We start from the raw sequence: 20,917 nt of genomic DNA, 5'->3' as shown, positions 1-20,917 counted from the left end.
GTGAGCACCATCCACCACATGATATTGCACTCGTGGCTAACTGCAACAGAAAGGGAGTGATTTCCTGGTTTACATTCAGCTGAATTATCATCATGCCAGTACTGTAGCATTTGAATTTAAGTTTGGGCAGAAGCATGCAGGTCCCACACCCCCTTTTCATTCTCCTTTTCCCTGGGTCTGAGATATTCAGTTTTGCCCCATGTGAGAAACAAAAACCAGGAGGAGACAGGCTGAAGTGATGATAATGAGATCAAGTAGTAAATCAAGGAAGTTTGAACAAATGCAGCTAATTCTGTCATTCTGTGAAACAAAACAAGTGTTGATTCAACTATAATTTAGGCTGGGGAGTCAAAGGCAGCTGAACAGAGTATTTGTATGAGTAAAAGCAGCATTTCTGCTTAGATGCAAATCTGTTGCAGTTTTTAAAATACAGTTTCAACATCAGAGATGCTAGTAAAAAGGGATGATTTTCAGGATTTTGCAAATTACAGCGCAGTATATTAAGAGGAATGAGCGGCAATTTATCTGAATATGCACGGCTATAAACCGGAGCAGTTCAGCAGCTGCTCCACAGGCAGCTAAATGGTCTTTGTGATGAAAGCGAGAGCCTCCTGGAGGAGGGTAGAGTGGACTGTCATGGGTAGGAATCATTAAAAAGCATCATTACCTATAAGTAAGCAAGCACTGCTAGAGCAGACTGAATCGTGAGAGTCACCAGCAAGCAGCCTGGCAGACTGTACCTCCTTCACTTCTGGAATTAGTGGTTATTCGTTGATTTTAACTTTTTAAAATTTTATTTCCTTCCTGATGATGATGTGATTTGAATTCATCTGAATATTTGATTATTGTAGTGTAGAAGCTTAATTAAGTATATAAAATTAAAGAATAGCTTCAGCTCATTCTGCAAAATTTGCACCAGCAGGACACCATAAATGCTCCCACTGCTGCTGCCTTGCCAGACCGGAGGACTCCAGTCTCGGGCGCTGTCAAGCCAATGCTGTTCACCAGTGCTTTGTTTCAATAGAGAAATGTGGTGCATACAAGGGATAACAAAGGCAGCTCCTTTTTTGAAGAACAGAAAATAGATTAAGCTAGTCTCAGCTGAAAAGGATGCCATCAATTTAGACAGCAGCCTGTTCTTTCAGCTGAAAACATGGGAAATGGAGCAGCACAAATGGGTGAACTGCTTGATTCTCCAAAATATTTGTGAGATAATTAATCTCTGCTGCTTTCTTTGTTTGATAGGGGACCAGCTAACTGCTCCATTACATGCAATGATATCACTGAAGAAGGTAGGCATTTTCAAATGAGAGAAAAACAGAATTTATTTTCTCTTTTAGACAACATTCTTTGTGTGTTGAGAAGTAAAAAAACAAACTGTCCCTCTGTTCACAGCTCCTCAGCGCTGCAGCACTGGAAGTTTAGGGGCAAAGGAACAGTTGTAAAACAGAAAGTGGGGGCAAAGAAAGCAGTGCCAAACTTTGAGGGAGAAAGTACTACTGTAAATATACCTAATGACTAGGCATAAAAAGAGATACTGAGTGATTCCTCATGCTCTTGTGAACTGAAAGCAGCTTGGTGAGAAACGTCAGGGCAATCATTCCCAAGCTTGCTGGAACCACAAGACTCTAGCATAATAGTGTTGGCTCCCCTGCTAGAGCACTCCCTCCTGGCCAATGCATGGATTAGTTTTAAGAGGGCAGTTAAGGATAACAGTACGACCTTGTGACTGAAGGAAGGATAAAACCATTTAATAAATTCAGTAGAGGCAGAGTTAGAAAATTGAGACATTTATCAGGACGATTGTCTTCCTGTGACAATAGTAGTACTTACCCTGGACATCTTGGTACAAAGCAGCTTGGGCCAAGAGCATGAAAACTGCCTTACCCCTATTTAAATATAAGATTTCAGCTGGAATGGAGAGGGCAAGACTCCTGGTACACAGGAAAGCAAGACACAACTGAAACGCCTGTTCTTGAGTCCCTAATTTGAATTTTCTTCTGTGTATGAATTTTTCCTTAAATGGCTAGAGATCACTTCTGTCTTATTCCTCCAATAAGATGTTCAAATTCCTCATTTACAGCTCAGTACATCATTCAAACTCTCCAGTTCTCAGAGCAGAAAGGACTGCTTTTGGACCTTCGGTGGAGAGTTCTCTGCTCTTGGAGCAGGAATGCAGAGACATAGCACATTCCTTCTACAGAAAGTTTTTTAGCAATTGTTTTGTAGTCAACTAAAGCCTATATTTGTTTGTCAGCATTTTCTAAACACTTTTGTTATAGTGTCTAAATGTATTTTATTGTACCTTCTAACCAGTTTCTAAATACCATTAAAAATTTGAAAAGGAAAAATTATTTGCCTCAGATTTCTCTTCCTGGGGATACCGTGTATCCCAGAATTGCCAAGCATTCCTGCCTTCCGTTTCTCTTACTTGACTTGTACAGCATTGTTGGCTGTGTTAAAATAGGCAGACTTGATCCTTATGCCTTGTCCATCTAACTTGAGATTTCAGTCAGATATGTTTTGACTGGATTTAACAGAAAAGCTTGCCTCCCGCCCCGGCCGTGGACTCTCCTTTTTTCACTCCATCTTGCCTTGAGCACTGCCCCCAGGACTCTTTAAAATGTACTCTAACGTTGGAGCAAGACTCTGGAGTCAGCAGCCCCTGCACACAAGCATCTCCCAGACTTCTGGAGTGCTGAACTGTGACGAGCTGATTCGAATCAGCGCCTCTGTGCTGAGCTTTTCATGCAGTGTACTCAGCCCTGCAAATCCCTGCAGGTAGTCCTGGCACAGGCCATACAGAGCAGGCAGAGGGTCCTGGAGTCCCCAGCTAGCGCAGACATCCCCGCTTCACGTGCTGGACTGCAGAGGCTGAAGCTGTACCCCAAAATCTGGTGACATCTTTTCATTTGTCTTGCCACGTCTGGGGACAGCAAGAATCTTACATAGACAGCATCTTTGTGTGAAAGCCACTTAAAATTGTACAATACTGAGTTCTAATTTAAGGAGATCTGATAAAGCTGAGCAGGGTGGGTTGACAAGACATTTTCTGATCAGACACAGACTAAACGTGTTATTGGCAAAGGACCGGGGTGTGCTATTTGTGACCTTTGCTTCCAAATGCACCAAAGCACAGCTTTCCTTTCACCCAGCAGATGGCCAACTGCTGTTGGTAACAGAAAATAAACATGAACAGAGGCTTTCTCACTAACATTTATAGCCCTGCAGAGGGACACTTTAAAGGGAAGGCAGCTTTGTTAAAACATGAAACAAAAACCTATGAAAACTTTAAATTCAAGGCCTGATTATTTTGTGCCGTGTGGTGTATCTCCCTTTTCTTCGGAATACTGTCCTTGAGTAGTAAAATATATGCAAGGCCTCTGGGAAGTATAATGTGTGCTCCAGGGGTGTATAGTGTATGGTTCTACAAGGAATGCAAAAGGCTGCAATAACAGAAACCGTAGGCTTAGAAATACCAAGTTTAATTGCAGGAGAAAACATAAATCAATGTTTTGTTCAGGGAAACTATATGTGCCGTTCTCTGGTCTTGTTCTTTCATTGAACATTCGTTGCTGTTCCCAAGGGCACGGCAGGTTTAGCTGGACCCAGCTGCACCTGGTACTTGCAATTCTGCCTGATGCCTGTGACTTTAGGTGGTCTTAGGGTGCTCCTAGATGGGAACATGAAAGTCTAAACTTGAGCTAGTATTTTCTCTAAAGTTCACATTCAGGATTAACCCAGCAGGTCAGACATGGTACTGCAACGTACAGTTACTCATGCTTAGAATTATCCCTAATGTTTTTGTCTCCCACCATTAACTTTTAGACAGTAAGTAGTTACCAGCATGGGCAGGCATCTTCTAGCATCAGTAAAGGTCTCACAATGACAAAATGAACTAATTAATGGAAACCAAACTAGGAATGGAATTTCATCCATTGCTAGGACATTATGCAGTCTATGCAGTATGGCAGCTGCTGGGAGACACTCGAAAGCTGGAGCACGGGGTGCTTAAGAGGCTTAGACTGACCACTCACATATATTGACATACACTTTGTCAATACACATCTGCAGGACCTGAGGACACGGTAGATGTCAGTTCTCCTCCCAGACCTGCTCTGTTTGCAGTAGTTTTCCCTCTTCGGCTTTTCCCGTAACTGTTATAGCCAGCACGATTCAGTCACCAGGGAGATGTACATACACCCCGTCAGAGATTACTGTAGTTCAGAGATCACAGAAAACAGCTTCCTGCTTTATTTGATGTAATTTCTAGCACAATTTGAGTTACTGTTTTATTATTCCTCACGTGTAGCCAATTAGCTTTTTCAGTCTGAAAATCTCTTGTATGGCAACACAGCAAAGACTATAAATTAAGAAAGTATGAGTCTATGCTAGAAAGAAAACTGGCAGGAATCTTACAGGCAGATAAGATAGCATTAACAATCTTAGCAAAGTTTTCCAGATTTAGAAATTACAAAGTCCTTTTCTGTAAGGTTTTTGCATTACTTAAACACCGATTGCAATGTGTTGGGCAAACAGTTTTAATGTTCTCTTACTGAAACAGGAGGTTATACAAACAGATCGCAATATACATGTTGCTTCTTGAAGACAAGTTTAAAAAGCAGTAAAGTATTATAAAAGTACCATTACAGGAGCAAAAGCTCTTTCAAATCATTCTAACTGCTCATTTCACAAGAGAGGAAGGTTGTTTAAACTCTATGCTGTCATGTATTACACATGTAAGCCATAAAAAGTTACCTTGGGAGACAGAAGCACTGCGTGCACCAGTCAATAATGAGTGCCTCAAGCGTCTGCTTTTCAAAGGTGGCAAATAATACTGTAAGTTCACGTACAAAAGTATGTGCAAATGGGATGAGATATGCCAAACAGGTGGAACAAAAGGTTTCTGGCATGGAGAGCAACGAACCTGAGGGGAACTTCTGAACAAGTAAGGCCAAGTGTACTTCTCTCCGCTGCTAATGTTCTCTGCCATTCTGCCCTTCTACCTTGGCATCTGTTACCTTGATATGCTTTTACTACTTCCTGCCCTGCCCCAGGTGTCTCTAAGCTTAGTATTTGATTTTTGCCACCCTCTTCCCTATTGTGCTTATGCTCGTTTCAGGCAACAGCAGCTGCATGGAATAAATCCTTTGTGTTTTATAGAGCCATTGTTCAAAGCTGTGTTTAAGAGTGCTCCTGCACATTTGCAATAGTAAACAACTATAGAAAGAAGCTGGAATTAATAAAAACATAATAAAAAGGCAGAGCTAAATACAGTGTTATACAGTGAAAGCAATTAGAAGTATGCATGTACAAAAAGACTTCTTTGATTAGCACATTATGAAGGAATGATCATTTTTAGAGGAAGAGCATGCAGTACTTATTTCATCCACCAAGGTGTGTCACTGTTTTTTGTTTTGAATCCAGTTTGGAATTAACACCATGGGGCAGAGATGTTTGATTCACTTTCTTCATTTTGTATGTAAATATCACTTTAGGTCCTTTCAACCAAGTGACCAGTACTCTGGTGCATACTGGAACAGCCTCAGGGATGATCTAGTCCTGTTCAGACGACAGTTGTTCCAAAGGGAGAGAGATTCTAGTTAAAAATACAAGTCTTCCCTCTTTTCTATCATACCGTTTTTGCAGAAGGAAGCATTTGGTACACAACTCCTCTGGCAATTCCACACCAGCTCAGAGGTTCCCTTGCAACAGAGCTGTTCCTTGGAGTCCATATTGGACCTTATTGCTGGAAAAAAGAGAATGGCTTGGCTGTAGCAGAATTTTCTCTGTAGTCTTTTTTTTTTTTTTTTACTGGGTTACCCACAAATCACTAATTGAGAGGACCGGATCCTTAGAACAGATGAATTCAGAGTTACCAGTGAGACTTGCTATTTTAAGGACTATTTTACATTTTTACAAGAAAGAAAAGAAAATTACAGTAAACATCTTTTGATAACCTTACATATTCTGCTCATACAGCTGACTCCTATTTTGTGAAAAGCTGTATGTATAGTGTGCATTTTTATATTATCTAGAACTTCAGAACACAAGATGGCAGTGTACATTGTAGTGATTTCAGGCTTCGAGCTGCTCCTGCTACTCAAACAGCATATAACATTTTATTCAGTCCTATATTAATCAGATCATGTACTTGCAGTATTAGAAATAAACCTAAAAGTATTTGTCAACAGCAGAAACAAATGCAATTTGCCAATAAATTAATATTGCATGAACAAGTGTTAGGTAAAGCTTAATTCAAGATTTTATCGTACATAACAACACTCTGGAGACATTAAAAGCCTCTTATGGAACTCCTCAATTGCAATAACAAGAGGGTATCCTGTTATGAAGGAATGGAAGTTGGCTCAGTCGTAAGAGCTTCAGAGCAAAATTGGCTGCTGGGGAAAAGCACATAAGAGAGCTGGCAGCCTGAAATATGTGAAAAGCTCAGGGCTCTCAGAGGAGTAGTGAAGACCACTGAAGTGGAACAGGCTGAACAGTATCTAAAATTGAACAGGTGCCTTCCTATGGAAAAAACCAACAAAGCAGACAACTGGCATGATAATTCAAAGAAAAAAAAATTTCCACTAAGAGGCATCAAATTAGAGGATACATCTGTGGCTGAGGACAAAATTGCTTAAAGAGGTACAAGGAGTTGGACCTTTCTGTGCGTAGCTTCAGAGAAAGCTCATTCAGAGTCTCTCTGGGTACCAGTGGGCAAAGACAACTGCAGTAACAAACTTTCTACCCCCCAGTCTTTTTTCTTGGGTTGAGTTGAATATTGGAATCAGTAGGTGTACCTAAAAAGTTGTCTTGACTGCCTTTCTGAGCTGAACTCCTAGCATTTGGTTATGCAAACATGGCCTTATTAGAAAGGCTTAATAGTAAACATAGTAAAAATAGCCCTAAGAAAAATAGTAATATTGCAGAGTGTAAAATAATCCTGGAAAACATTATCCCTGTGGGATGTGTTACACTGCCACAACTCTAGGCAGTCCTGTTTTCTCCCTGGGGGATGTTCAGGTGATACTGCCTCCCTGCACCTGAACACATGGCACTGACAGGCAAGTTAGACTGACCCAGAAAATCAAAACTCAACACCAAGGTTCATCATTTCTGGATTCAGCTCTTAGTTTAACATAGTTACTTGGAATTAGATAATGAAAATATTTCTCTCAGATAGGTGTGATATGACTATTTTCTATTTTTCTCTCCAGAATGGGAATATTTGTCATCCTCCATTGTACTGAGCAATGAAGAACCTCACAGCAGTGTGAGTGGAGTATGGCATACAGAGTGTGACCAGCGTTTTTGATAGAAAGTGGAATTGGGAATGCTGTTCCCTGAGTCTACTTTTCTTGTAGTCATTACCCATGTGTAAAAGTATCACCCTTTCCAAATCCTTCAGTCACAGTAGCTCCAATGAGAAGTTGTCAGATTTTTGATGGTGGTCAACTCCTGTCGTTACAATTGAATCGATTGCTGCTTGTTATTGCCTTAGGTTCCCACACATAAATCACTGGGTTTATTCCAAGACTTTTTTTTCCCTCTCTCTTTCTGAGTTTGCATAAGATTGAATTTGGCATTGATTCAAATCAAATAATTCAAATGTCATTTTTGCCTGGTATTTAAACTAAGGCTGGGTGTGGGTTCATGACTAAAATAAAGTGTCTTACATAGCAGTTTCAGTCATGTGGTCTATTTGTCACAGAAAGTGTGGTGTGCACAGAATTATGCATGCACTTTTCAGCCATCTAAAATGGAGGATAAATTGAACATGTCATAGTTCTAGGGCAGTAATTTATATTAAGTACAAGCTGGGAAGGGACCAGAGCCAAAACCTCAGATCTAAATTACCTTGAGTTCCTGGGAAATTGTCATCCAAATAAAAACTTCACAGCCATTCATTACATAATTAAGTGAACAAACAAGAGGCCATGTCTCAGAACTCCCAAACTAAAGAATTTACACTGAAATTGAAACTTGGTGACTAAGTCCACGGATGCCCTATCACCACTGATCCTGATCACCAGAGTTCTCTGTCTGTTGTAACCACTCCACATGTCTCTGTTGGCTTTGCATATATCCCTACTCTCTGTAAATGTACCTTTTCAGCCTGATAATATTTCCTCACTGGGAGTGTGTTATGAGGATTCACAAACTCAAAATTTTTCATATATGGGCTATCGGAGTCAGTCTCATGGGCTTGTTTTCATTACAGGTGCTTATTCAAGGTCTGATTTGCAAGGCAGTCTCTTCCCTTTGGCAGCCCTAGGAATTGCCTGCCTTTCAGATTTCTGTGAGTGCAAATACCATCAGTAATGTCCAGGTTTGAGAGGAGAAAGGAAAACATTGTCTTTTCTTGCTTCTTCTGCATGGTCTTCCCTACAGTCTGTCCCATCTTCTTTTGCTTCTCATCAAAACCCGACCACTTTTTTATGGCAGTAGTCAGCCCACACAGACATACCGTGAAATTGCTTCTTTAGGTAAAATAGCTCTTACTTTTCTATTTAGAATCATTCCTAATCCAACCTTCTTTACCAGGTATAACCAATTTCCCCATAATCGAAGATAATCTACCTTCCACCCACAATAAAATGCGACTGTAACAGCCCACACCAAGATTAAGCCCTCCCTCCCCAGTATTTCACAAAAGCACCTCTTTGACCTGACCCAACAAAATTCAAAATTAATTTCTTTCCCATAGTCTGAAACAACTTCTTCTCCTCAAAACAAACTCTTCTCTTGACAGTAAATTGTAGTGACCCTTACTAATTCAGGAAGTCATGGTGCAGCAGAGGAATAGTAGTCCTAGAGACACTTTAACCTTTTCATTTACTGCAAGCATCATCCCTCTGCCTTTCATCAACCCATAATGTAAAAGGTGAGGTCTGGTCTATGAGGGGATGGAGCAGGAAGTGCCAGCAGGCCAGAGATTGCTGGACCTTCTGGTCCAGCTCAGGTACCCGGGCTCCAGCTGGGGCTTCACAGCTGTTTAGGGCAGGGAGTGACTGGGGAAAAGGATAGTGGGGGTTATTGCTGCCACTGATACATTCCCCAAGTAAACACTGATTGTAATAATGAAAGTAAAAAGAAATATATTTTAAATTGGCAAAAGTAATATGCCTGTGAAACATGCTGGCAAATGGTATCAAGGCCAAGTACTTAGCAGGATTCAGTAAAAGGTTATACATACATATTCATACATTTATGTGAGGAATTAGATTGGACCTGATAAAAATTCATAATGGATATAAATGTTCATGGCATAAATCAGCCAGCAGCCTGAGGTTAGAAAATAACTTCCCCTATAGTCGGGCTGTTACATAATTAACCATTATACTTGTGAAGGGGGGAAAGGAGGTTGAAGAATAGGGCAATTTCCTCAGAGACATCTGAGAATTACTATTGGCAGACAACTAATTTAGATTTGATCTGGTATGGAAGTTCTTATTACATCAAATAATGTAATTTAGAATTAAAGCATATGATTTATTTTGTATTTCTTACTCTTCATGTAATCAAGTTCATGCCTGAGGGTAGCTGCAAGCCTTTCCCTTACAAGCCAGCCAAAGTTAGTGAAATTCACTGTGCTGCGTTTTCTCACAGAACCTCCTTAAAAACAGCTTCAAATTTTCCAAGGAAGCCAGGCAGAGTCCCAGGAATTTAGTTTGTTGAAAAGCTAGCCTACTAATACAGCCAACTTACTGTCTGTACTAGCAGAGAAAAAATTTTGTGCATGAACTGCAGTAAAACTCTCATATTCTGCAAAGTTCTCATTCTTGTTAAGTTTGCGTAATAACCTAAAAAGACTTTCAGAGCTCTTGAACATCACAAATTATAGCCATGGGCTACTCCAGGCCTGCTTTTTCTGCTTGGTATTGTCAGCTTACCTAAGCAAAACATAGGTGTTCAATGGACTTGTTTCCATCAAGCAGCTACCTCCAGCTCTCTTGTTGCATTTGCAAACAGTCTGCAAGCTAATGTAACACACGCCACATGCTGATAAAACTGGCCTTTGTGACATTGCAAACAAACAGCTTGATTGAAAATTAAGAAACTGTAAGCGAATACAGGAAATCATTTATGTTCACTGCAGGGGTCAAGGGATACTAGCTGCATTCTGCTTCCATTTCTGGAATGCATGTGATAAAACTACAGTGTAAATTATTATCACAATAGATGTGGGAAACTGAGGAACATTTACTAACCAAACATCTCACCAATTTTCACAAGAAAAAAGAGTGGTACTTGGCATCAGTCTCTCTTAAGCATAATTTCTGTTCCTAGTGAGTATTACTAGAAACATGGCACAGCGACCGCTCAACAGCTGGAAGGTTCTAGGGCCACAATCAACAAGCACTATAGTCTTACTAAAAAAAATCTTGCTGTGCAAACTTGAGTGATCTGTTCAGACAGATTTATAAAAGGAATGGCTGAAGAGAAGGCAGCAGATGTAATGTAGTAGATTTCTTTAAAGCTTTCAAATCCTATTCCATAAAAATCTTACTTGAAAACTGAATGCAAGCTGGCTTTGCTAGGAAAGCTGTGAGTTTGTTGTGGAGCACCTGTGCCCTGACGGCAGGCGAGGAGGCCCCCCAGCCAGGGCTCCTCCAGCTCCGTGCCAAGCGCTGTAGGTGTTGGAGGCAGAAGGTTTTGCAGGCTCTAGTTACCAGGCTGTCTTCCTTTAACATGCGGGGTCTGCAAAAGTTACATGACTGCTTTATGGCTTTCTCAGAACAAATAGGGCAACTCCCTTAAGCACAATTAACTCTTAACAGTGGCAATGGTATCAGCCCTGCAGCTGAATCTCAAATGAGGGTTATGATTGTATAGGGTGGGACTTGTTGGGACCATTCGACACCAGTCTTCTGCCAGTCCCATATGCAGTTTTGTTGTATCTCCTGCCTCCTTATGTCCTCCTGCTGCTACTGCTGCCACCCTGCCAGCAGCAAGCCATTTCCCTGGGAAGCTCTCAGGCTGCTTACGGCCCAGCTGCCTCCTCCTGCCAGCTACCAAACTGCTGCTCCAGCTCCCACAGAGGCCTCTCCCTCTCAAACATGGCTTACAGTATGCTGGAAACCCCAGTATATACTGGGAACCTCAATACAGTGTTGCAAAGTTGTACAGTATATTGAACTGTGAGGAGATGTTTGGGTGTGAGGGCTAATTTTTTTTTTAATATTTTCATCAGGAAAATAAAGTAAACTTCAGCATGTGCTGACATTTACAATTGTACATAGCAAAAAGCTGCAAATACCGATGAAGGGAGAATTATGGATGGGGCATAAAAAAGTGATGCAGTCAAAAAGTAATAGTTTTGATCTAGAATAAGGCAAGTTGATAAATACTCCAAATAACATTTCAGTGGAAGAAATAGCCTGAGAAGCATGAATTGGAAAAGAGAATGATGGGAAATTCTCCTTCTTCTCCCTTGGCAACTAGATGCGAGTTTGCACTGGATGTGGCAAGGCAAAAAGCAATGTCATTTTGGACTCCACATAAAGAGCTGTAACAGCATCAGGTAAGTCATTTTCTTTATGATTTTGGCCTAAAATATTCAGTTCTATCCACAGCACTATCAAAAAGACAAAAGATAAATGAGAAAGAGTTCTGAAAAAAAGCCAGAAAAACAATCAACGGCTGGAGGCCAGATTTATTTGGAAATACATGTATGTGTTTAACTTGTCCAGACATTTAAGAGTGATTAAGGGGAACCCATAATGGACGAGTTCTTCTTGAACAGAGTACTTAGAAATACAAAGTAAAAAAAAAAAAGGGTCAGCAGGTCATGGCTGCCAGAGATCGCAACACTGCTTTGTTAGCTGCTGCTGCTGCTGCTGAGCAGCCGCCAAATTACTCTAGCAGCAGATCCCAAAAGAGTGGATAAAAATGAGGGTTGCACTTATATGCTAAGAATCAAGCTTAGTTTTTTTTTTTTCCTCAGAAACTCACTTCCAGAGACAAACTTCCCTGTTTCTACCATGTATTTAAATAAAAAGTAGGCACATGGTCCAGTATAGTGCTGAGGATCACACCAATTGCTTGATATTGCTTCCTATTCAAATAGAGTCTTCGTTCATCCCTAGGCCTATGTGTTACCCTCTCCCTATAGCACAGAAACAGAGATGAGATTAGGAGTGAGGCTGATGGGTGGCAACACCATGGACAAATGACATATTTAGGAGAGGAGAAAGAGATGCAAGTTAAGCTAGAAAGAAAAAAAAGGAAGAACCAGGCAAAATACCAACAGAAACATTGTGACTCCAGGGTTTCTGCATTTCTGACTGTTGCCTTCATACTGAGGCATAGAGGACATGTTGACACTGGAAGCCAGTCTGTGCAACTTGTTCAAGGCGTTACCTCTGCTGCCTAGCTAGCAGTGAGGCTGCACGCGTATTCCTATGCAGCACTGGCATCTGCCCTCTTGCCTATGCCCATCTTCGCAACCCTGAGCACATTTGGAAGCAAGTATCCCACCAGATACACCAGGACAGGCTCAGCACTGATGGTTGCTGATAGCTAACAGGCTGCCTGCATAACAGCCCTGCAGACAAGAAGCAGAGCATCCTGTGTGTGCGGCTGCTCCAAGAGCAGCTCTTGCAGAACAGTGCGAATAGAGTCAGCAGGTCGCTTATATTTTAAACATGGTAAGTAAGGACTGCTTGCTGGGTTAGCAGAATATATGGGGCATGACAAGAGGCTGAAGGAAGCAAACAACATATTATATTCTCATGTCATGTAACTACCAGGAGGAAAATCTGAAAAAAAAAAAAAAAAGAGAAAAAGCAAGAAAAAAAGCAGCAATAAAGCAGTCAGTTTCTCCCTTTCTCTTTGAAAATCAGAACAGGAAATAACTTGGGGTTTCCCTTATTTAGTAAATGCTTTTGTTATAGCATACAGAATGATGAGTCAGAGGACAAGGAAGGAATTTCCTAGAAGAGATTATGAATGTATCATAGATTAAACACCCTTCAAGTTATTAATTCTATTTGTATAGATGCTGCTAGTACACTAAGATACTTTGATAGGATAGATACTCTACCCAATGTTTGTGTTCTCTCTTGTATCGGCAAATGAAAGTTAAAGCAACCTCAGTATTACTCTTGCTTTCACACTTTCTGGATTTTTTGGGGGTGGAAGGGGCAACAAAAATCCATGAACAATTATAGTATGCATTTGAGAAATGTCTAGGCTCTCTGAGCTACTGGGAACACTTGAGTATTTAAAGGGAAAGATAGGCAGGCAGGAGTTGGGTCAGCTCACCTATGGCATAAATGTATTCCAACACTTAGAGGATGGTGGGGAGTTCAAAGGCATATCAGACTTGGGGTTCTGACTCCGAAGCACATGATGCACTTTAGACTCTTTGTAGTATGTTCATTTATAGTTAGTCTGTCTTCAGCAGTTGAAGTCACAAAACTAAGTCTCTTAAAACTATTCCCAGTATATTCAGTGCAATGCGGGTTGCAAATGTTTCTATTAATGGATTTTAACTTGAATTTTAAATCAGTATATGTACAGGGTCATTCATACTGGAGTAAGTTCCTTCATCTATTTTATCTTATTCCAATATTTAATTCTAGAACAGTTATTCTATTCTAGAATTATTTCAGAATTGTTTTGGCTCCAGAAGGTCATAGAAGTATCTTTCATCAGACATACTGATATTGTAGCATGCCCTGGGTAAAACAAGAATTAGGATTCTAGTTGAGTTAGGAGCACAGATCATATAATTTACTATCTGCAGATGCCAGAACATTAAAACTTTCAATTGTTTTCCCACCAAACTGAATGAAGCAGTTCGTTAATACAATTACTTCTGTGTAATTGGAAACTAAATCAACGATGACTGCATGATTTGAATATTCCTTTAAATAATTTCATTTTTATGATGCTATTTTGTTGTACATGGTCTCACCAAATGGCTTATTCATTTTCTGGCTGACTGTGATTTGAGTTTGTGCCTTTCTTTGAGAAGGAAGAAGCACATTTTCAACCTTTCTAGTTTTCTGGAATACAGTGTGCATTGCTTTTAATTATTTAGGCTGACACACATTAACACTAAAAGTCCATAGTCCACAGTGAGTGAAACAAGAGGGAAGAACTGGGTGGATTATAACTGTCCCGGGAAGAGAAGCAGGCACCAGAGGTCTTTGGCAAGGCCTTACAGGAAAACAGGAATTTTGGGTAGACAACCAACACAGAACTTGAGTTTTGTGAAGGATTTCCCCTGCTCCTTTCAGAGGAGCATCCCTAGTCACTGCCTGTTCACTCTTTTGAAAAGAAGCATTCTTCAAGTATTTGGACAGGTAACAGGGAGAAGGGCCACAGACTGCTCACTCTGTGTCATGGTCCATTTGGATCTCTCAAATTTACAGGACAACCTACTCTGTAAGTTAAATTTTATTTTATAATTTCATTAGGAGAGAAAACAAACATGACAAACGAGCTCAATTCCCTTTGTACAGGCTAGTCTAGCATGTGAATTCACTAATTCATCACTTAAGTCACAAGGTTTCTAACTCACAAGTTCTCTAGTTCATAACTCGCAATGCATTAACTCCTAACATGTAACTGGTGCACCTATGAGCAAAATAATTACCTAGCCAACGGTGAGAGTAGTCGTCCTTCTTCCTCCGTAACAGTGTGAGTATCCCCTGTATCACACTGGGAAGCACAAACATTATTGTTTTGTCAATACTGTTTTTGTCACAAATCCAAAACATAGAACCATACAAGCTACTATGTTGAAAATGAACTCTATCCCAGCCAAAACCAGCACAATTTCCACACCTTATTCCGTACCATTTACATCATGGTCAGGTCCCACATTATCCAATAAATCCTCATTAACCACTTTCCCCCTTCCACTCCTTTGATATATACACACATATCATTCACTTAGTCTACGGTCCACCCCTGTAAATGTCCATGAAATGTCCATTGAGTTTGTTAGTCCATGACTTGGGTTCTATCTGTTACGGTGGTCACTTAGGACAAGAGAGGTGATATGTTGCGTGGAGTTATTTGGCATCAAAGCCAGCTCAGGTCAGGTCACTGCTGCACTTACACTGCTTCATGTAAGGCTTGTCCTCCACTGGTGGTGGTTCCTGCTATAGTACTTCCTATAACATGCAACTTGAATCATAGGTTATAAGAATTTAAAGGTATATCCATTACAATCTTTGCTTCTGGTCCCTTTGAATACGATGGTGTACTCCTCCCCTTGCCTCTGCTCCAGCGTGGACTTATTCACAGACCCTAGTCCCTTAGGGGTGGACCTGCTCTGATGTGAACTTACTCATGGGCTACAGTCTCTTCAGGGCGTATACCTGACATGATCTGGATTTACCCAAAGCCACAGTTGCTTCAAGGTGTACCTCCTCCAGCACAGCCTTACCATGGGCTACAGCCTTTTCAGGGGTGTACCTGCTCTGTTGTGGACTCATCTGTGGCCAGAGATGCTTCGAAGTGTATCTTCTCCAGCATGTGCTTATCATTGGGTCACAATCACTTCAGGGGTGTACCGGCTGTGGTGTGGACATATCCATGGCCACAGATACTTCTGCTCTGATGTGGACTTATTCACAGCCACACAGACACTTCAGGATGTCCTGCTCCTGCATGGACTTATCCACAGGTCAAGTCCTTTCAACTCAAGTTGACGCTGGAGCTCCAGCCTGTCCAGCACAGCAGCACAAGAACAGCAGCGATGCCCCGGCCATCGGCCAGCCCAAGCGCATGGGCATTGCTGTTATCAAAATGGTCCCAGGCACAGCTGGGTAAGGCGATAAGCCCTACAGCAAACAGCAACAGCAAAAAGCAGCCACTAACAAGCACTAGACTCTAATGCACAGCAAGGTAAGCAGGCCCCATGGCAAGAACAAGACCCTGCCAATTAATAGCTAAACAGCTATAACAGCTATAAATTCAGTCTAGCAAACTCCAGCCAAATCTGTCGTTACCTCAAACCCTTTGAGCCCAACATTGGGCACCAAAAAGGACTGTCATCGTTTAGCCCCGGTGGGCAGCTAAGCTCCATGCAGCCATGCGCTCACTTTCCCCAGTGGGATGGGGGAGGTAATCGGACAGGTAAAAGTGAGAAAACTTGTGGGTTGAGATAAAGACAGTTTAGTAGGTAAAGCAAAAGCTGCATGTGCGAGCAAAGGAAAATAAGGAATTTGTGCACTACTACCCATCAGCAGGCAAGTGTTCAGCCATCTCCAGGGAAGCAGGGTTCCATTACACACTACTTGACTTGGGAAGACAAACACCATAATTCTGAATGTCCCCCTCCTTCCCCCTTCTTCCCGCAACTTTTATTGCTGAACATGTTGTCACATGGTATGTGATATCCCTTTGGTGAGCTGGGGTCAGCTGTCCCGGCTGTGTCCCCTCCCAATTCCTTGTGCATCCCCAGCCTGCTTGCTGGTGGAGCAGCCTGAGAAATGGAGAAGGCCTTCACCTGTGGAAGCACTTCTCAGCAATAGCTAAAACATCCCTGTGTTATCAACAGTTTTCATCACAAATCCAAAACATAGCACCACACAAGCTACTACGAAGAAAATTAACTCTATCCCAGTCAAAACCAGATCAGTATATTAAAAAAACCCAGTCTATTTGACCAAAAACTCAGCATGAATTTTCACCGCATGAAAGACACAATAAGCTCAACAACTAAGAAATGTACTTTATCTTGGTTTTTTATCAACCTAACTTAATAGGAGGTGAATGTAATATGTAATATTGGTAACATAAGCATCTTTACATTACAAAAAGCTCTTCTGAAAATTATTTATCTGTTGAGTAGATCACCCTGTTGTTGCAAAATGGAGGATCGCAGAGTGATACCATCATGACAGCAGTCATTCTGTGTGAACGAAAAGGGCGATCGTGCAAAGTGCCTCCAAAGGCAATAATAAATAATTTTAAAAATATTTATTTAAAAATACTGCTGCAAAGTGGCTAAATCGTTTTAAATGCATTGTTCTCAACTTTTCAACTTGAAGGGAAATCAATTTCTAAGGTTAAGTCATCAAGCCATAACAAGACAGAAACTCTAACAGTCACTCAAAGCATTTCAGTATCAGTTTATTCTACAGGATGAGATAAGTTCCCAGCAGAAGATAAACCATTCCTGATTCCTCAGAGCCAAATTTAGAGTGGAACTTTCCTCAGAAAGAATAAGACTCTGTATTATACTTGTTCATACTCATGTACAAAGCCCTACCTGTATTTCTGTAGTTCCTGGGAATGAGATCATAATCAATACTTAACGTCTGGGATGTGGGAAAAGGTTGTAGGCATACAGTTACTGTTTCATTAGTACTAGAGACAGTATCTTCTCCATGAAGTGAAGAAAGAGCCAGCTACTGTACTTTAGACTGTTAACCTCAGCTAACTTTTAGACAGTAAGGCTTGGGGAAGATGAATTAATTCCCACCGTTGTGGCTGAGAACATAGCATCTTACGCCAATGACCAAGCAGGGATCCATGGTCCATCTTATGATTTCGCAATGTAAGAAGGAGGCAGAGCTTGTGCCACATAAGATGCTGATTCCGGGTTCCTTGGTTTACATCTCTGGAAAAGAGCTCTCTGGAAAATAGAGGATGTCTCCTTACCACTGAGAGAAAAATAAATTTTGTTTCACTGAATCCTTTCATCAGTGTTTTTCTAGTGACATCACAGAGACTAATTTTAAAATTAAAGGTATAAAAATGTAACATTGAAAAAACTTCTACTCAAAATCCCAGATCCTCTGAGTTGCTTCTCATTACAGCCTCAGTCAAAATAGTCACTGGTTCACAGTTCAGAAATTCAGTGCGACTGAAATTGACTTGGCAAGTCAAGACTTGTCTCCAACATTTATCAAGGGTTTGAAAGATTTTATTTCAACAGACATTTTCCTCTATTGCCCTTTTATTTGAATGTACCCAAACTAGCACCGTTTTTAAAATGTGTATTTTCAGCAGTAGGTGGCACTATGAAGTTTCTATCTTCATAATTATTCTAATATAAAAGAATATAAAATGTTATGGGGGCACATTAGAAAGAACTTTATCAAAATGTTAAGTCCATTATCTGAAAATATGGCCAGATCTTTCAATTTTCGTATCATTTTTAAAAGAGCATGAAAATATTTTAGAATAAATTCTGGTAATAAAAAATGTTTTTCTAAATACTATGATTGACAAAAAGTCTAATGCAAGAGTAGGAATAATGACAATGTCTAATACAGGCAACTAAGCAAATTTAAAATTATATGTGTCATAAAAAGTTCTCTATGCTCTTTGTTACTCTTCAGTAAAGTATCACTGTGGGTTGTTCTTGAATATACTATTTCAGCTACTTCAAATTTCCTGGCAATTATATCTATCTCACTTGCCTATAAGCTGTATTACTGCAATAATGGGTGTAAATACATATAGACTAGGTATGTAAGTTTTATAAGGCAAACAAACATATACTAATGGGAATACAGCACACGGAAAAGCATTTGGATTTTTCTGTGCTTGGCCAAAAGTTCATATTTACAAGTGGAGACCAAAGCATTACATGTGGGCCCCTGTTCCTCCAAGTATACCATATGGAGATGTTACTATATCCCAAATAAACTCCAGGATTAGAAAGATGCAATGTTAATTGAAAACATTTTCTTTGAAACTGCTATACAAAAAGCTATAAAGGGCAACTAACAAACAAGCCTGTGTTTCCAGGCATTTCAGGTTGTCTAATCAAATGAAAATACCAATATTGCAAAAGCATTGCTCATACTTTGTTTCAGAAAGCTCCTAATGCCGTATACCTTGTTCATCGGTGGCATACGGTGGGAATAGTGCAGTGAGATACGGCGTTTTCATTCAGGTGACTTTTGGATGGCTGCCTTCTCATCAGAAGTGAAGCGCTGCTCTGCTTGAGCTCAAGGTATGAAGATAAGGAAAGGAGAAAAGAAATTAAGCAAGGAACACAAATGAAATATATAGCCAATGCTCTTTTATCTGGCCCAGACAGAAAGTGTCCTTGCCTTTTCTTTTTTTCACTCCAGGCTCCAAGCAAGCTGCTTAGCTTTGCATGCTATTTCTGCACTATGATACAATCTGTGCCAATGCCTGAGATTCACGTTGGCTTTTATTTTGCTTTCTATTAAATAAAGCATGTAGAAAAGACAGATTGATAGCTTCAACTGACATTGTGTATTACTCATTTTGTGCTAACGTGGTCTGCTTGCTGTTTCTCTTATAATACTGGAAAAATCAAGAGCTGGTACTTAATAAAAACATCATTTGCAAGGAGCTGGCAGCAGCTGTACTAAAACGTTTTTTAACTCATGACAACCCACTTCTGTTTCTCCAGAGTCTCCAGTGGAGTCCTTTCGGCTGGATTCAGTTGGGTTCACCTTTAGGCCACAGAATAAAGTGGTACTACAAAAATAATACACAGAAATATACTTAAAATTTTGCTGCTGGTTCTCCATTACAATTGATTTATTGTCACAGTGCATTCTGCCTCTATGGAATTGAAGCTATAGCATCATAAGAGCTATTTCAATATACCTAGTTCATTTAGTGATGCAGCACGTGTTCTGCTTAAACCTCCATAATATGTTCAGTGGCTCTATGGATGTGTTTTAACTAAAGTTTCATTGTAAGGCAAGTGTTCCCACTTTATCTAGTACAGCTATCAAACATGCATATAATAATTCTACTTAGATTACAGGTTCTTCCTTCAAAGGAATATATCAATTTCATATAATTACAGCAAGGACTCTTTTGGGTAGACACCCACCTGCACCATGATGGTGCAAAGAATTTTTTTAATTATTACAGATTTATCAAATTTATACACTTGTGCTATTTTTTAATTTACAAGGTCACACTCTCGTACCTTGAAGGGCAAATGTGAAAATGAGACCTTCGCACTAGCCCTGTTTTACATTGACAGGTTGCACTAACACAGCTCAACGGTTGTGGATACCCAAAGCACAGAGTGCACCAGTCTGGGAGAGACTGTAGCGGCTCTGGCTGCCAGCCACAGAAGCTAGATAAGCACCTGCAAAGGAACAGTGAGATCTATTATGGCTGGTAGAAGTGTCCTAATTCCATGCTATTTGGTTATATTAGATCATCGAAAGCAGCCTCAAAAATGGGCTCAAGGAGTGACCGAAGGATCATTTGGAAGGTATATGTTGTTGTACTTAGGGACATGGTTTAGTGGTGTTGGTAGAGCTAGGACGAAGGTTGGACTCTATGATCTTGAAGGTCTCTTCCAACCGAAACTGTGCTGTGATTCTGTATACAGTCAGCCAGGCCACACAACACAGTGGCAGCGGCCGTGCCCTTTTCAAAGCCATATTCAGGGCACGGAACTGATTAGCTATTTGGCTGCTGCTTGTATTTGCAAGTGGAATTCAGCCTGCTCTCATTTACCCAATAACGACAAGTGATTTAGGACAAGCCTCTCCAGTAACTTGGTTACTGACACAGGGGTAGGGGCCCAGGCCATCGCGCCGCCCCGCATCACCCCCGCGGTGAGCCACCCGCGCTCTCCCTGCCGCCGGTTCCACCGCTCCCGCACCTGCGCTGAGCTCACAAGGAAGAACGCACCGAGCCGCCCCCGGTGCCGGGGGGCTGTGCGGCGAACACCGACGCCTGCCCGGTGCGGCTGGACCCAGGTACCCCTGACCCTCACGGGGGCGCGGCGGGGGCTGGCCCCACGGGGCGGGCTTCGCCGGGAGAAGTTCCCGGCACGGCCGCCGCCGCTGCCGGGAAAAGGGGCCGCCCCCGCGGGCTGCCGCAGCCGCTGAGTGGCTGGGCGGCGGCGGGGCGGAGCGCGGGGGCGGCCGCTGGCCCGGCCCGGCTCGGGACGCCTCCGTCCCCGAACAGCGCCGGAGCGAGAGGGCAGGCGGTACCG

At 41.4% G+C, this 20,917-nt stretch overlaps 2 long non-coding RNA genes across 2 annotated transcripts; both read right to left on the bottom strand.

Annotated features, from left to right (window-relative positions):
• Nucleotides 1-4,223: 4,223 nt before the first annotated feature.
• LOC147415469 (uncharacterized) lies at nucleotides 4,224-15,210 on the bottom strand. Its single transcript, XR_015183509.1, has 2 exons — nucleotides 14,609-15,210; nucleotides 4,224-5,749 (listed from the first exon to the last, which is right to left on the bottom strand). It is a non-coding gene; the product is annotated as an uncharacterized LOC147415469 (long non-coding RNA).
• Nucleotides 15,211-16,929: 1,719 nt separating this feature from the next.
• Nucleotides 16,930-19,783, bottom strand: LOC147415468 (uncharacterized). Its single transcript, XR_015183508.1, has 2 exons — nucleotides 18,813-19,783; nucleotides 16,930-17,602 (listed from the first exon to the last, which is right to left on the bottom strand). It is a non-coding gene; the product is annotated as an uncharacterized LOC147415468 (long non-coding RNA).
• Between the last annotated feature and the right edge of the window lie 1,134 nt (nucleotides 19,784-20,917).

Source organism: Leptosomus discolor, chromosome 5 (genome assembly GCF_034619465.1).
Source record: "Leptosomus discolor isolate bLepDis1 chromosome 5, bLepDis1.hap2, whole genome shotgun sequence".
NCBI classification, from domain to species: domain Eukaryota; kingdom Metazoa; phylum Chordata; class Aves; order Leptosomiformes; family Leptosomidae; genus Leptosomus; species Leptosomus discolor.
Note: the sequence above shows the minus strand (reverse complement) of the source record. Positions and strands in the feature narration are given on the sequence as shown.